The following is a 16,387-nucleotide window of genomic DNA, read 5'->3' on the forward strand; positions in this document are numbered from 1 at the left end:
TTGTCCCTTTGTTATCACAAATTTATGAAAACATGTTTTTAGCTAGCAGGCAAGTGAATAACCATTTTACAATGTTTGATTATCACACTGATAGGTATTCACATTAGGATAACATAACAAGGACTTGGAAGTGACGTGAAATAAAAATTTGTTAAGCACTATTAACAGCAGTGTTTCTTGGGTAATTAATACATAATCAGAATTTTATCCTCCTCAAAAAAAAAAAAACAAAAAAAAAATAGTGCTTTTAACAAAATCTCTTTAAGAATAAAAAATGCCCTTAAAAATTCACCAAATTCTGGGTGCATCCCAATTCACATACTTATACACACACTAAAGTTATGTAATTTGCTTGCAACAGGAAAGTATGTAATAATACCGGTACCATCATAAAATTATGGGTTACACTTCATTTTAAGGTGTCTTTGTTACAGTGTAATTTTACATTTAAGTACTGATTAACATTAATTAACTAAATGTACTAACTTTATGATTAGGTTTGGCTTAGGGTTACTTGCATAGAATTATACATAATGAATTGTTATTATAATATTAAGTACATGTAACATGTGTAACAAGGACACCTTAAAATAAAGTGTTACCAAATTATATATTATTAATTTATTACAATAATGCATTCATGTAATTAATGTTTTACATTAAGTTATGCCAACCAACCCCACCCCACTCTCCCCCTACTGGTGGTGTCTGCATCTGAATTCATTAATTCATTATTACCCAACTAACACAAGGAGTTATGGACAGTTTTAGTCTGCAAAAACAAGCACGAAATACTGGTATATTATTTTTGTATTTTAACTATTTTAATATCAATTTGGATGCATTAATTCTTACCTTGAATAATATTTATGACAGAAATAAGTGTGTGTGTTATTTTAAATTGCATTTTTCTTTTCTTTTTTTTTTTTTTTTTAACAAACAAACTGAGCAATACTATTAATTTATTATTTATTTATTTATTTATGTTATTTATATATATATATATATATATATATATATATATATATATATATATATATATATATCTTCTCAGACAAAAAAAAAAAAAAAGTGCAGGTCAAAAGTTTGAAAACATTACTATTTTTAATGTTTTTGAAAGAAGTTTCTTCTGCTCATCAAGCCTGCATTTATTTGATCAAAAATACAGAAAAAAACAGTAATATTGTGATATATTATTACAATTTAAAATAATTGTTTTTAAATGTATTATACTTTAAATTATCATTTATTTCTGTTGAAAGCTGAATTTTTAGGATCATTATCACATGATCCTTTAGAAATCATTCTAATATGATGATTCATTATCAAAGTTGGAAACAGTTCTGCTGCTTAATATTTTTTCAGAACATGTGATACTTTTTTTATACTTTGATGAATTTGAAAAATAAAAAAAAAAAAAAAAAAAAGAAGCGAAAAGTTTTTAAAATATAAATATTTTGTAATAACAATATACACTACTGGTCAGTAATTTGGGGTCAGTATTTTTTTTTTTATTCTTTTTTTTTTAAAATAAAATCAATACTTTTATTCAGCAAGGATGTGTTAAATTGATAAAAAGTGATAGTAAAGAAAATATAGTATTAGAATATATATTATTAGAATTTTTTTTTTGGAATAAATGCAGTTCTTTTTAACCTTTTATTCATCAAATATATTAGACAGCATAACTGTTTCCAACACTCATAATAAATCAGAATATTAGAATGATTTCTAAATGATCATGTGATAGACTGATGTTACATGTGACACTGAAGGCTGGAGTAATGATGCTGAAAATTCAGTTTTGCATCACAGGAATCAATGAGTGTTTTTTAAGTATATTCAATAGAAACTATTATTTTACATTGTAATACTATTTCACAATATTACTATGTTTTTTTTCTCTGTATTTTCTTGATCAAATACAATGCATGTGCTTGAATGACAGAAGAGACTTCTTTCAAAACGTAAAATAGAATGTTTCAAACGTTGACCTGTACTTTATCTTATCTATAAGATATAATCTAGATATATATATATATTATAGATATATAATATTATATATATATATATATATAGATATTAGAAACTATATGTCTAATGAAAAGTGTATTTTATGGGTATGACGAATGATACATATGGTAAATGTCGATTTCTTTGATTTTCTCCAGAATTTTCACATTTGTTTCCACAACGCCCTGATGTTCCTGATGCTGTTGAAATTCTCTCAGACAAAAACATGTGTTTCTCTCTGTGTTTTTGAAAGTTCATCTGGTTTCTCTGGGGATTTGCTGTGATTTCACAATCATTTTTCTTTTTTATACTCGAACAGTGACGTTCCGCTAGTGATTACAGCTGCTTTTTGGACCAACAGATCTTTTTCGGTGTTCTGGCAACAACTTATAATTAATTGTGTGTGGAAGAAAGTGAACAGAATGAACAAATGGCTGTTTGCACGCCTCTGTTCTGATTCTCAGCAAAGCTTGAGTGTCTCTCTCAGTGGACATTAAGTTGTTTCAGCTTAATGTGCCCACAACTCTGTCTCTAAAGACTAGGACTATACCTCTTAATATATTGCAATGTAGAGAGAGTTTGTCACAGCTTAAGCTGTACTATTATAAATTCCAATCATACGTAGGACTTGATATTCAGTGATTCCCATGGTTAAGAATGAGCTGTCAGCCACTTGTTTGCTTTCTCGCTCTCATGTGTATTGCTGTGTGCTCTGTATGGTTATAATTCTCTTGGGACCGAGCCTCACTTGCTTCATATAAGTCAAGGCGGATTTTGTAGACTTACCGTGTTCCCGCACTACTCTAATCTCCCTGCTCTCCATCAGTTTTTTGTGCTGTTACCACGGAGATTTAGCACTTAATTCAGATCAGCTCTGAAAAGCTGTGTGCTTAGTATTTTGCATGAGCCAACCTTTTCCCACTCTCCTCGTTTCCCGATCTTTTTCTCTCTTTTAACTCATTCCTTCACTAGTTAGTGTTGACAGAAAGTAGATTTCACCCTTCTTTCTAAATGCTTGTATATTGATCTAATTCTGAACAATTCATGTTCATGTTTCATCTCAAAAAAGCATAAAAAACTGAGCTTATACCTTTTAATAAAATGTGATAACTCTTTGTGATAAACCCGCCACTTCCTTTCCTCCCCTTTCCTCCTCCATCTATCAATCCATCAGGACAGATCCAGTCCACGCCTGTTACATTTATTTTTTTCAATTATTTGTATTTTTTTCTTATTTTCAGATTGTTTTTTTTTTTTTTTTTGCTTTTTTCGTGCAACTTCAACCTTTTTTTTTTTCTGGGAAAATGGCTGGAGAGTGTAAATTTCGTATTAGGCACATATTTTATTTTATCCATTATATTATATTAGGATGACACTGTGTCCAAACCAAAGTTTTCCCGGAGGAAGTACCATCTGCCGCGCTGACATCTAAACGTGGCATGAAGGAATAAATAACCTTTTCTGCTAAATATGAAAGTGATGTGCCCCAGAAACTTGGTTATTAGCATTAACTACAATTAAAACCATGAAAAAATGATTATAAATGTTAACTGAAAACAAATAAAATGGCAAGCATTTTCTCATTTTGTTTCGATGATGTGCTAAAATAACTCAAACTAATAAATACTATATCAGACGTATTTAAAACCTAAAAACTAATATAAATTACAAAAAAACCACTACACAACTGAACTAAACTGAAAGGAAATATCAAATCATTCTAAATGAATACTGGACAGAAACACAAAACCTTGCACTGAAATTGTTAGAAAAAATGTGTCGTCCTGTTTGTCCCCCCCACTGGCTGCTTCTTTGTATCTGTGCTTTGCATTAGAGAGAAGTCTCATTTAATTAATTATTTAGTATTTTTAATCATAATAATAGTTGTGCATTGTCAGTTCTGATTATTATTGCTCTCAGCTACATCGTTGCCTTGTGTGTAATTTCAGACCAGCTAGTTCCCCTCTAGTCTTAGGCCAGTAATCCCACCATCACTCTTAGTTTGTTAATTTAAAAAAAAATCAACGTGACACTTTTTTTGGTTCATCTCTGGCCTGTTTTAAGGTGTTTTTCTTCTTTGGTTGTGTTGGACCCGCTGGTTGTCGGCGGGTATACCAGCCCTCCTCAGATTCAAAATGTGCATTGTGAGGACGAGACGAGTTTGATATCATTGAACCAAAAATAAAAGCACAGTGAACATTCAATGTGCGAAGGTCTTCTTCGCCAACCGCTTCCGCAGCAGATATGCTCTGGATCTCTATGGGGTTTGTCCAGTCAGCCGTCAGCCAAACCAAAGCAGAGCCTTGTTCAGCACCCGAAGTGACCCTGATTCAGAACACGCCGTTGACAGATAGGTGAATGCCTCACTCTCCCTTTATTTACCTCTCTGCTAGGGAAGAAAATTCGCATCCTTTTCTTCCCGTGCCAGGTGGTTCAAAACCATTTTATTTTTCCCGTTTTTTTTTTTTTTTTCTCTGCCGTCTTCTTGCGGCTCGAAGTATCCCCTGCTTTATTGTTCGTTTGTAATTACCTTGTTTCCCATTTCTTTTCCTAATTCTTTTATTTTTGTTGTCCTCGCCGCCCACTCCCCGACAACCATTTTTGCAACAATAACACTACTTTAGCGGGTTTTACAGTGTCGGTGGGGGGGGGGGGGTTGGGGTGGGGGGGGGGTGGGGCACAGTAAACTCAAGAAGTTTTGGGGCTCCTGTACCACAGCAGTTAGTCCATGTGTTTGCCATTTTCTGCATTCCTGTCCGGATGGTCAGGCTCCTTCCTGTCTTGAATCAGCTCAACCTTACCTACCTCCGTTCCGCTCACCTCTCCCGCTCCAGCTTTCTGGAGCCGCCCGGCTTTTGTCTCTTTTCCTCAAGCGACATTACGCTTCCCTGTGCCCCCGTGACGCGGTACAAAGAGCACGATAACGCTGCGCGAGGTGCGTCCCCCGTTGTTGATCCCGATCCTGCGGTTCCCTGTCAGTCCCCCCCCCCTGCGGACCTCCATGTTACCCAGAAATCACCCACCTCTGATTGCCGCAGGTGAGGCCGGTTTTTCCCCCGGTGACTATTTTTCGAAATGGAAACCCCTTTGGCTCCTTGCTTACAGTGTTGTGTCCCTTACCCGTCACAACTTGTACCATTTTCCTGGTCTTTGAACCCTCTTGCCTTGCTTTTCATTAACCCCTTTTACGGGTCTAGTTACCCAAAATGCCACTTGTCCTGATTTTCCTCCCCCCAAGTTCTAAACGCCGTCTGAATTTTCTTTCTACCCTCCATGTCCCCGCCCCCATCCGTATCTTGCCCCTGTCCGTACACTCACCGTGAAGGCCAAACAATACCCTCTGTGTGTACCCCCGTTCTTTCCCCCTATCTTCCTTCTCTCTGTGCAAGCTTTACCTAAACCTCCCAGGGGTTTCTTCTTTGATTTTTCAATTAGCTCCTCTTCCCCCTCTCCTTCTCCCATGTAATGTGGTCTATTTGTTATTTTAAAGGTTAACCATTAGTTTACCTCGCCCAAGCCCCAATGGTTGCATTTTGCCTCATCTTCCGGTCATATCTGGCCTCCGGACACCGTGCTTTTAAAATGGTTACATGAAGTTGATCTGTGTGTGTCCTCTATGGCGCGCTCACATCCCAGAAATCTATGCTTTTTTCAGACGGCTCACTCCATGACATATTATATGTCCATCCTGCATTCCCTCTTCCTGCCATGCATACTGTATAGGATTCGTTGAATCCGCGTGGCCTTAACTTCCAATATCCTTCCTTGTTAGCTCGCTGATGCACAGGCCCGTTCCCCGCATAGAGCGCCAAATGCCAATGTAGTTAATTCTTAACATGCAGAACTGCCTGATTTCAAAGATGTCCATTTTAAAGGCTCGCCTTTATCATCTCGAACTCATTCGAACGTTAGTTGGTCTTGCATTTGCATTTATTTTTGAAGAATTACTTTTTTATCGGTGGTGTTTGCTAAGATGTAAAGCCCCTGAAATCTACGTATGATACTCTCACATTAACTTGCTGCAAATATTTTTTGCCATAATCAAGCTTGTATTTTGCATTAGTATATATAAAATGAATTGAATTTAATAGTTAATTTTGTTAAATGTGAATAATTTTTTGTGTTTTGTAATTTTTTTAATGTTGAGACATTGTTCACAGCTCTCGCGGTAGGATCTCTAATGGGTGATAGATTTTGTGTTGTGTAAGAGATATTTTGAGTGTGGCATGTGGGTTCACAGCAGTCTTTTATTCTACCACATCACTAACGCACACTCCTCTTCCATGTGGTTTGTGTCTCTGTCGATGGGTTCATTATTTTTTTGATGGAGCCCCATATGTGGGGTTTTGTGATTCATCACTAATATGTGTGTGGACGTGTTCCTCTCTTGCCCACTTTAGAAAAGGCCATTGAGATGGGACTGTATAAGATTCGACCACACGGCTCTCATCGCCCACTTGCTGGAATGAAGATCGGTCAGGGCCGGCTATGCGTTCCGGGCATTTTCACTCCCTTACAGTCCGATGTTCTCTCCTCTGGACCCACCAGCAACAAGTGAGCATAAATCGCTTGGGTCCTTCCTAGATGTATTGAGACACCCAATTAATTAAGTAACTAGTGCACAAAGTCTAATCAGTTCCTATGTATTCTGGAACAAACGTGATTAAATTGTTCGGTGGTTTTAGGATCAACATCATTTGTTGGTCCTGGAATGACTTTCCTAAAATATGACGCGAGTCTAGTAAGTCTGGATGGGATTCAATCCTGTGAGTCAGTGCTTCTGAACTTCCCCTTTTCAGTGAATTGACTCACAATCCATCCTATAAACAATTAGTTTGGCCCTAAAAATGCTTGCCCTGTCGCCTGGCTTTTCTTCATATGCTTTAAAAATCTAAAAAAAAAAATTAAATAATATGGTAGGAAAATGAAATATATTTATGACCTGTTTATCGGTATGTAAAAGTATGGAAGGCCCGCTAGACATCCGCTACTAAATAAAAAATAACCATTGCGTCTTTTTTTATTCACTATCTTCTGAACTTTTTTCTCAGAATTGCAAGTTCAAAATTCTGACTTTATAAACTCTCAGTTTTTGAGAAAAAAAGTCAGAATTGCGAGTTTATATCTCGTAAGGGCTGCACGCCTTGATCGAATGCGATTGTCATGCACATCTCGTTCGTAAAAGCCGGTTCCATGATTAGTAGTAAATCTCCATCACCCTGCTTTCGGACGGAGCAGCAGTTACTACACAGAGCCCGTAGTTCAGCATGACAAGCTACGCAAAAAAATCATTTGTGATAAAAGCTGTTTTGCGTAGTCCTTCTCAGTGAACTACTGCTCTGGTAGTAAATGCTGCTCCATCTGAAAGCACTGAAAGTACCACATTTAAACACATGTTTCTACTCCCACACTCACTTCATAAGTCCCCACGTCCGTCGAGTGTTTCAAATAAATCCTTCTGTGAGACTTGATGTGGTTTCTTACCCAGAATAAGACACGCAACATATTTGATAGCTTCTAAGCAGTGATAACGGTTATGTCGATTAGCACTGTATTATAGATATACTTTATTATAATGAAAATTATTATCATAAGAACTCAGATGAACCATTATGTGCCATAGTCGTGTTGGTTTATTAGTCACGTTCAATGAATAAAAGCATTTATAAATCTTCTTTTTATTTAGCAACCTACCAGGGTATTTCCTGGGTTTATTCTGCCAGGTGTATTTGGCGTTTCAGCTTGAAGAGGCCCCCCTTGATATCCTTCGTTTCCGGATGGAGATTTACTCCGATCACAGAACCATGCTTCACTGAAAGATAAGCATGACAATCACAGCCTCGGCCTAATCGTGTCTTTCGATTCCTCCTTATGATTTATCGTGCAGCACTATATCTCACAATTCTGTGAAAATACGTCGAATTGTAGATTAAAAAAGTCGCAATTAACCTTGTTTTATTTTTTATTCAGTGGCGAAAACAGGCTTCCATAGTAGAGAGACTCTTACTCTTTTGCTTTTAAATATTGAATGCCTCAATGACTGATTTATTTAAATAAAGGTTGAATTTACATGAAGGTTCTTTTAGCATCTTGGCGGACGTTGTCCACAGTGCCTCTGGATTTAGTCTGTCTCAGTTTTTCCTTTTCTTCATGAATCCCAGACAGACTGGTGATGATGAGATCCGATCTCTGGGTGGAGCACAGGTTGTTGTCAGACTTCCTTATGTATGCAAAAAAATTCACTGTATTATTACAATTAATGGCAAAATGAAATGTTTGGAAAGAGTAAACTCCCCTGTTATTTGTTCTACTGACACACCTACAGCAAAAGATATAAATAACTGGGTTAAAACCATTTAACCATTGGTGAACATAATAATGGCCGAAGACTTTTGCACAGTACTGTCATATCAAATATCTTCAGACGGCTTAAGAAAATATTTGATCATATTATATCATATTAAGGTTGTTTGAAGACCAGTAAGGATGCTGATCCAAGAAGTTGTCTTGCTTGGGTAAATCAAGCATTGGGGACCGGTTCCGTCATCCAAATGCAAACTTTGGGGGGGCCAGTTTTTGTGATTTTAGTTTTAATCTATTGTTGTTGTTGTGGTGTGTTAGATGGGCGAAGCGCTGTGCACCGGCGCAACTGGCGGAGGAAGGACAGACAGAAACAACACACTGAACATCTCTATCTGACAATGACCCAGATGCGAGGTTGGGACAGAATGCAAAAAATGAAATATAAATTGTGGCTAGGCATATGAATTTTATTTTTATTTATAGAATTTATTTAGTTTATGATATACTATAATATATATATATACTATATATTTTTTTTTTTTTTACCATTTTTGAAAGAATTCTTTTATGCGCACCAAGCATGTGTAAAAATAGTAACATTGCATAATCTTATTACAATTTCAAATAATGCTCTCTATTTTTACTATATTTTAAATACAGTTCCTTTCTGTGATGGCAAAGCTGAATTTTCAGAAGCCATTATTCTAGGCTTCAGTGACAAAAATCGTGTTCTTGATGCTCAAGAAACATTTCTGCTTATTATCAATGTTGAAAACTTTGCTGCTTAATATTTTCGTGAAAACTGTGATAAACTACCATGCAAATGTTTGGGGTAAGTATGATAAAAAAATATATATAATTAATTAATTAATAGTTTATTTTCAGCAAGGGTACATTCAGTTGATCAAAAGTGACAAAATGACATTTATATATATTACAAATTCTAGCAAATGCTGTTCATTGAACTTTCTATTAATCAAAGAATCCTCAAAAAAAGGTATCACAGTTTTTTCAACAATATTAAGCAACAAAAAATAATATTTGAGTACCAAATCAGTATATTAGAATGATTTCTGAAGGATCATGTGACACTGAAGAATGGAGTAATGATGCTGAAAATTCAGCTTTGTCATCACAGGAATAAATTACATTTTTATATATATTCAAATAGAGAACCCATTTTCTGTCACTGTAATAATATTTCACAAAATGCAGACTTGGTGAACATAAGACATTTCTTTCAAAAACATTCAATTTTAATTATTCCAAACTTTTAGCTGATAGTATACACATAATAAATATGTGTTATGTATATGTAAGCAGCCAAGGGATCAGCATGCAAATAAATTTCAGTACAATATTTTTGGTGTACAATATTTTGGTCACAACATAATCCATTTGGATTATTTCACAGTTTAATATTATTACTATTACCATTTGTTATTACCACCTGTTTCCAATTTTTTAATTGGTAGTGTACTTGTTTGTTAGTTTTGTGCATGTTTTGCTAGTTAGTTTCTCAATGCTTTCTCCTATTCTTTATTTTTCTTTGTACACTCTGTTGTTTTATTGTCAATTGTCTTTATTTTATAGTTCCTTTCATAGCATGATTTATGTGTTTCTTTTGTTTTTGTTAACTTTCTCTTCTTGGATCTCTTTTCTTCACCCCTATTTTTCAAACTTGTCTGTCTCTCTCTTGTCTTCCTCTGTCACACACACACACACACACACACACACACGCACGCACGCACGCACGCACGCACACACACACACACACACACACACACACACACACACTCTCAGCATGTGGAGTGTCTGTTTCCTGAGCTTCAGCTTCTGCTGGCTCTGGACTACTACTGGTTCTCGCAGTCCTTCAGGCCCTGTCTAAAGTCTGTCAAGGTGGATGTGGTATGTGCTAGATGAGAGATCAGGCCACACTCAATCTACCCACAATTCCCCACTGCTTTTCCCATCTTGAAAGCTTGAGCCCTCATCCCCATCAGTGTCTGTAGCTTCCTGTTTTTGACACTTTTGTCAAATTCAAAATGAAATCTCTCCCCTTATATGTTTTATTTGGCCAGTGAATACAGCCAAGATGTGAAAGTCATTTATATTTACTGCAGAAAAAAACTAGGTCTGGGTCTTATGTTGCCCCAAAATCAAACGAAAGAAATTAGAAATAATAATTTGCATATAAAATTAAGACTTTTATTAATGTCATCAAGATTTTTTGTATTGCCATGTTATTTTTTATTATAATTAAGCTAATTTAACCCCCTCTCCTTCATTTGTCAGTTTGCTTTTATCTTAAAAGTATCATAAATGTCTACTTGAGATGTAGTGCGTGAGTCTCGTGGACCATTTTTATTTTATTTTAGGATCCTTTTATTGTGCTTTTGTGTGATTTTAGACAGTGCCAGTCTTAATTTATTGTACTTTTATGAAGAAACACCAGAAGTTTTTAAATTTGTATTTTTGTGCCCTACGGAAGAAACATCACGTGGGTTTGGAAAAAGTATTGTCTTAATTTTCATAAAAAATGAAAAAAAAAATAATAATAAAATAAAATTGCATGTTATAAAATCTTAGTGGTCCTTAAAATAGGTTTAATTTTTTTGTGGTATGCGTATATTATTCTTTTATTTTATTTATTTATTTTTATTTTTACTGTTTTTTTTTATGTGATTTATTTTTCTTCATGAGATAAGTCTTAATTTTGTGGTTAATTTAATTTTACACAATACCAAGATTTAAACATTTATTTGTGTAATTTTTGTGTGTGATTTTTGTATGTGATTTTATATATATTTTGTAAACCACCTGTGTTCACCGTGGTGTTATTGGGGTTGTTATTGGGGTTGTTATCTGAATTTGAAGTAACTCAAAAGCCACAAGCTACATCAAACTCATTTGTTGGGCATCGTGTAACTTTTTGATATTGTCAATGCAGAAGTACATCCAGGAGGCCAGGAACCTGGGCACCACTCTCCGGCAGCCCAAACTCTCCGACCTGTCACCTTCAGTCATCGCACAGACCAACTGGAAGTTTGTAGAGGGACTGTTAAAAGAGTGCAGAAATAAGGTGCGTGTTTTGATCCTCCTCTATGTTTTAATGAATAAAACTGGTATTGATCCATCCGGGTGAGCCGGGTAGATCAGGATATAAGCTATAATATCAACCCCATTTGATCTGGCTTAGACCAAACGCATGCTGGTGGAGAAGATGGGACGGGAAGCGGTGGAGCTGGGCCACGGGGAGGTCAGCATCACTGGAGTGGAGGAGAACACACTCATCGCCAGCTTGTGTGATCTGCTGGAAAGAATCTGGAGCCACGGTCTGCAGGTCAAGCAGGTACATAGACAACATAGACTGGGCATACAATGGGCATCTCTTATGAATACGGTAATGTGTAATATGGTCAGCTTGTTTGACCTGGTCCTGCTCTGTGTGTTTGCCAGGGAAAATCTGCCTTGTGGTCGCACCTCTTACATTATCAGGAGAGTAAAGAGAAGAGAGATGCTACTCCAGCAGGCCTCAGCCCTCCTGGTAAAATACTAAGATGATACAACGTTTGTGCATTCCATACATCTAGCTGCCTAGATAGAATTCTTCTTCTCAGGCGGCATGTTAGTCAAAATAGAACAATGTCTCACGTTATCTAATGGGTGATTCCAACTTTGACTGCTAAAAACATTTAACATGAAAACTATTTAAAAATATGAATACATTCAATAATAGTAAATGCTATAATAGTATACAAATGATACTCATTCTATAAAGCACAAAATGCACACACGTATAGGTTAAAATCTTTTTATACATTTTACATCTTACATTTACTTACATGTACATTTTAAATATTGACTACAATATAAATATGTTTTTTATTTCGTTGCAATGCAGTCTGGGATATATGTATTGCCTTGGAATTTTGCAAAAAAATTAGGAAAAAAGGATGATGCCAAAAATGCTTTCTAGGTAGGCAGCTCTCTAGGGTTTGGATCAGTGCCTGTATAGTGCTTAGATAACTGGCTTTCATTGAAAACATGCTGAATAGGTTTGATTTTTCAGCATTTTGTCCCTGTTTTGTGTCTCAGGCATTATTCATGACACAGAGAGACGGAAGTCAGATGCTGGCTGTGCAATGCCTCCGCTCAAGGTCTCTTTGATACAGGACATGAGGTGAGAATTAAACCATTATAGTGTAGAGAAAACAATCACACTACACAGAGAAGTGCGGATGCCTTCGCTTGTACTCTGGCAGTATGTTATGAGTGGGTTTAGTCTTACATATTATGTTATGTACTGGCATACATATATATACAATTATGCTAAGGGCGATTACATTTCCAACACTACTTTAAAATTAACTTTTAATTAACACAATATGGGCACTTTAAAACTAAAGAAAGTAAAAAAAAATTGTGGCTGCAACCATTACTGCAACAATGGAGAAAACATAGGAACAGGATGTCTATCAAATTAACATACTACATTAAATCGCTACATTAGTCATTTCAAGTGTTCTCTATTAATGTCAAAATAAAATTTTGTGTCTAAAAAACTATTAGAAAACTATTGAAAAAATTAAAAACAAACAGGAATCTTCTTGTGAAAATATACCCTGAAATCCAAGGCCAAATATGAGATCACATGTTTGTTTGTTTGTTATGAAAATTGTAGGTAGAGTGCTGCAGTGCAGTGAGTGTATGGGAATGGAGGTCGACTCCTCACATTGCGTGAAGAAAGCACACGCTTCAGACGTTTCATGTCGCCACATTATTTCCAGCCTAATTAGCACCAGAGCCCTGCTGAGCTGTGCCGTGACATAGCAGTGCGGGAAAGCCGTAGCATGACATTCCTCTCTCTAGCCACGTCAGCTACTGAAAATGCTTACTGATAAACATACTGTTTCAGTAATAGTATTTGTGAAAGAAGCTTTTTTTCTGATGTCAGCATAATATAGAAATTCAATGGCATGGTTTAGTACATTAAGATTATGGCTGCAGGTCTACAAATTCAAATCTGGCCAGCATCTGGAGGCAGCACTAAACGCTATAATACATTTATGTAATGGAAGGTCAGACGGTGTTGACTACCAGAGGTGGAGTGGAAGAGAATGCGTCTGGACGTGGCATGCATGATAGCGGCTGAAAGCGATGACAGCAGTCTGGCTGATGCTCTAGGGAGTCTGTGAACCATTTCTCCTGCCCCCATTTTCTCTTCTGAAACGGTTCCTGAGAAGAACGCTGCACACAACCAGACATATTGCACTTAGATTCCAGTGACAGGCAATATGTCTGTCCACACTAGACATGGCACGAACAAAAGACACAATAAAATCAATCACAATTCAATTAGCCAATCAGAAGAGTATTTGGACAGGCTTTCTCTGCAAGTGCGCTTCTGTCTCGAAATTCAGATTCAGATTAAACCATATTAACATTGTTTGAATTACACACTCAGTGACTGATACAGTGTTTGTCTTTTTTATAATATTGTTTGTTTTTTTCTTAGTTGTTAGCTTTTTGATTTTTTTTTTTTTTTTTTTTTTGTGGGGTATATTATGCAGCTGTCACTTTGACAAAGAATATTATAGTCAAGTAAAAATATTATTTGAACTCTGTTCCCTGTTGCTCATAGCATATCGTCATTGCGGCTAGTCAGGACAATAACTTGGAGAAAATGTTCATGATTAAGGAAAATATTTAACTACGTGTCGCAGCGCGGTGTCACGTCTGGTTAGGACATGCTGAAACTCTTGGTTTAATTCTGGTGGAAACTGGCATTTGAAGTCCCGTTTTGTGACTGTAATTGACTGTCTGTCATCCCTCAGGCACATCCAGAACATCAGTGAGATCAAGACAGACGTTGGGAAGGCCAGGGCATGGGTGCGTCTCTCCATGGAGAAGAAACTGCTGTCCAGGCACCTGAAGCAGCTGCTGTCTGACCATGAGCTCACCAAGTAAGACCTATTGACTAGTTCTTCAGTGGCATAGAAGACGGTGTTATGAATCAGATGTACTGTTTGATATCAGACGGTTAAAATGTAAGAGATGTAGCACAGCAAAGAATAAGACACCATTAAAAAATAAGGTTTTTTTTTTTTAAATATTAAAATGGCTCATCCTCACTAAAGAATTCTTTGTGGTGTCCTCTTCTGACCTGAAATGCATTTGAACTCATTTTTTCGAGCTCTTTGCTTATGCACTTTTCTTTCAACTGTTTCCTTTTAAAGGCTTTGTGTTTAGATTAGTACTGTATGGTTTCATGTGTTTGGTTGTATTTGCTTGAAGGAAACTCTATAAGCGCTACGCTTTCCTGCGCTGTGATGATGAGAAGGAGCAGTTCCTCTAACATCTCCTCTCTTTCAACGCTGTGGACTACTTCTGCTTTACCAACGTCTTCACCACGATTAGTAAGAGTTGCCAAACTCTCACTACAAACACAGTATACCATTAAAGGGATAGTTCACCTAAAAATGAAATAACATCATGTTGGTATGTTGGTAACCAAACAGTTTTGTTCCCATTGTATTCCATTATATGTTTTTTTGACCATACAGTGGAAGTCAATGGGAACTTAAACTGTTGGTTACCAACAAAATATATTCTTTTGCATTTCGCAGAAGAATGGTATATTCTGTATTTTGCAGCCTTGGTGATAATCAATATATATCTTGATACCAAAATGTTTTCTTTCATAATTTAGATGAAACAGACATAGCAAACACACTGATTCAGATTGTATATGTATGTATACCAGTTCAGTAATAGATAAAAAAAAAACACTGTTACTGGGAGTAAATGATGAGAGAATTTTCATTTTTGGGTGGAGAATCCATTTAACTCTGATATCAAAAAACTCTACACTCTGCTTTTCTTCTCTTGACCTTGTCCTTGTTGTTGTTGTTCATAGTGATACCGTACCATGTGGTCATCATTCCCAGTAAGAAATTAGGTGGCTCCATGTTTACGGCCAACCCTTGGGTGTGTGTGTCAGGGGAACTAGCTGAGACTGGGGTCCTGCAGGTCCCCAAAAACACTCTGGAGATTACATTTGAGGTGAACCAATATATATCGACACACCTACATATTCTTGCCTATTACTCTAGATTCACTATATATTATGACTTGCTTGAAAATATTTCTTGATTTGAATAGATTCTTAAAGATAATTATTCTTAAATCCAAATCTGTGCTGTCTTCAGTTGATGCGTGAACAAAACTAGGGATGCATCGATCCGATACTCAGGATCGGTATCGGCTCCGATACTGGCATTTTTCCCGGATCAGGTATCGGTCAGATGAGACCGATCCAAAACCAATATTGTGTGTATACTATTCTGTGTTATTGTTGAGCCCCAAGAAATGCACAAAACATGATAAACACCAAAAAGTTTTCCTTCACTATATTTTAAGTCTTCTGAAGCTGTTCCATAGTTCAATGTGTGGTACAGATTAATATTTAAGTCATTAAATTCAAGTTCACATAAACTCTTCTCTCCGCTGCGGCTGTCTGTCATCCTCCATTCAGCAATCAAACTGCGTGTCGCGTTCGGTTACTACAGTCAAAATGATGAAACTCTCTTCAAGAGCGCACAGTAACTGAGGTTTAAAACTGTTAAAAGAACAGGCTCAATAAACTAAAGCACATATTTAATACATTACATATTAATACCTCTTCCTTTTGTACTAACTTTAATATGCGGACTCTGAGGGCTGCGCATCCTGTGCACTGTGACTCTGTGTTGTTTCAAGCACATTATTCTGTGATGCGCATAAGCGCTTTCTGCCGCTCTATATTGGAGCCTTTAGTATTATAATAATTTTCTTCGCAATGAAAGATTATTAATTGTCTTTCTTGTTATGTCCTATTTATCATATATTGCTGCCTTCATTACTGTGCTATACATTTAAAAGAAATGTCTTTTAATTGTATAGTATATATTTCTATAAAAATGTATTTACTTGTTTTTTCATGAATGTATTTTACAGCAACACAAAGAGCAATGTGTAACATTTTACCAGATTTAGACATTACTTTTATTTGTTTCACTAGATTTTATAA

At 36.2% G+C, this 16,387-nt stretch overlaps 1 pseudogene; it reads left to right on the forward strand.

The window, feature by feature from the left end:
* The window catches only part of LOC109100845, a 49,941-nt pseudogene that overhangs the window by 28,094 nt on the left and 5,460 nt on the right, over nt 1-16,387 (forward strand).

The sequence above is a fragment of the Cyprinus carpio genome, unplaced genomic scaffold (assembly GCF_018340385.1).
Source record: "Cyprinus carpio isolate SPL01 unplaced genomic scaffold, ASM1834038v1 S000006513, whole genome shotgun sequence".
Taxonomy (NCBI): domain Eukaryota; kingdom Metazoa; phylum Chordata; class Actinopteri; order Cypriniformes; family Cyprinidae; genus Cyprinus; species Cyprinus carpio.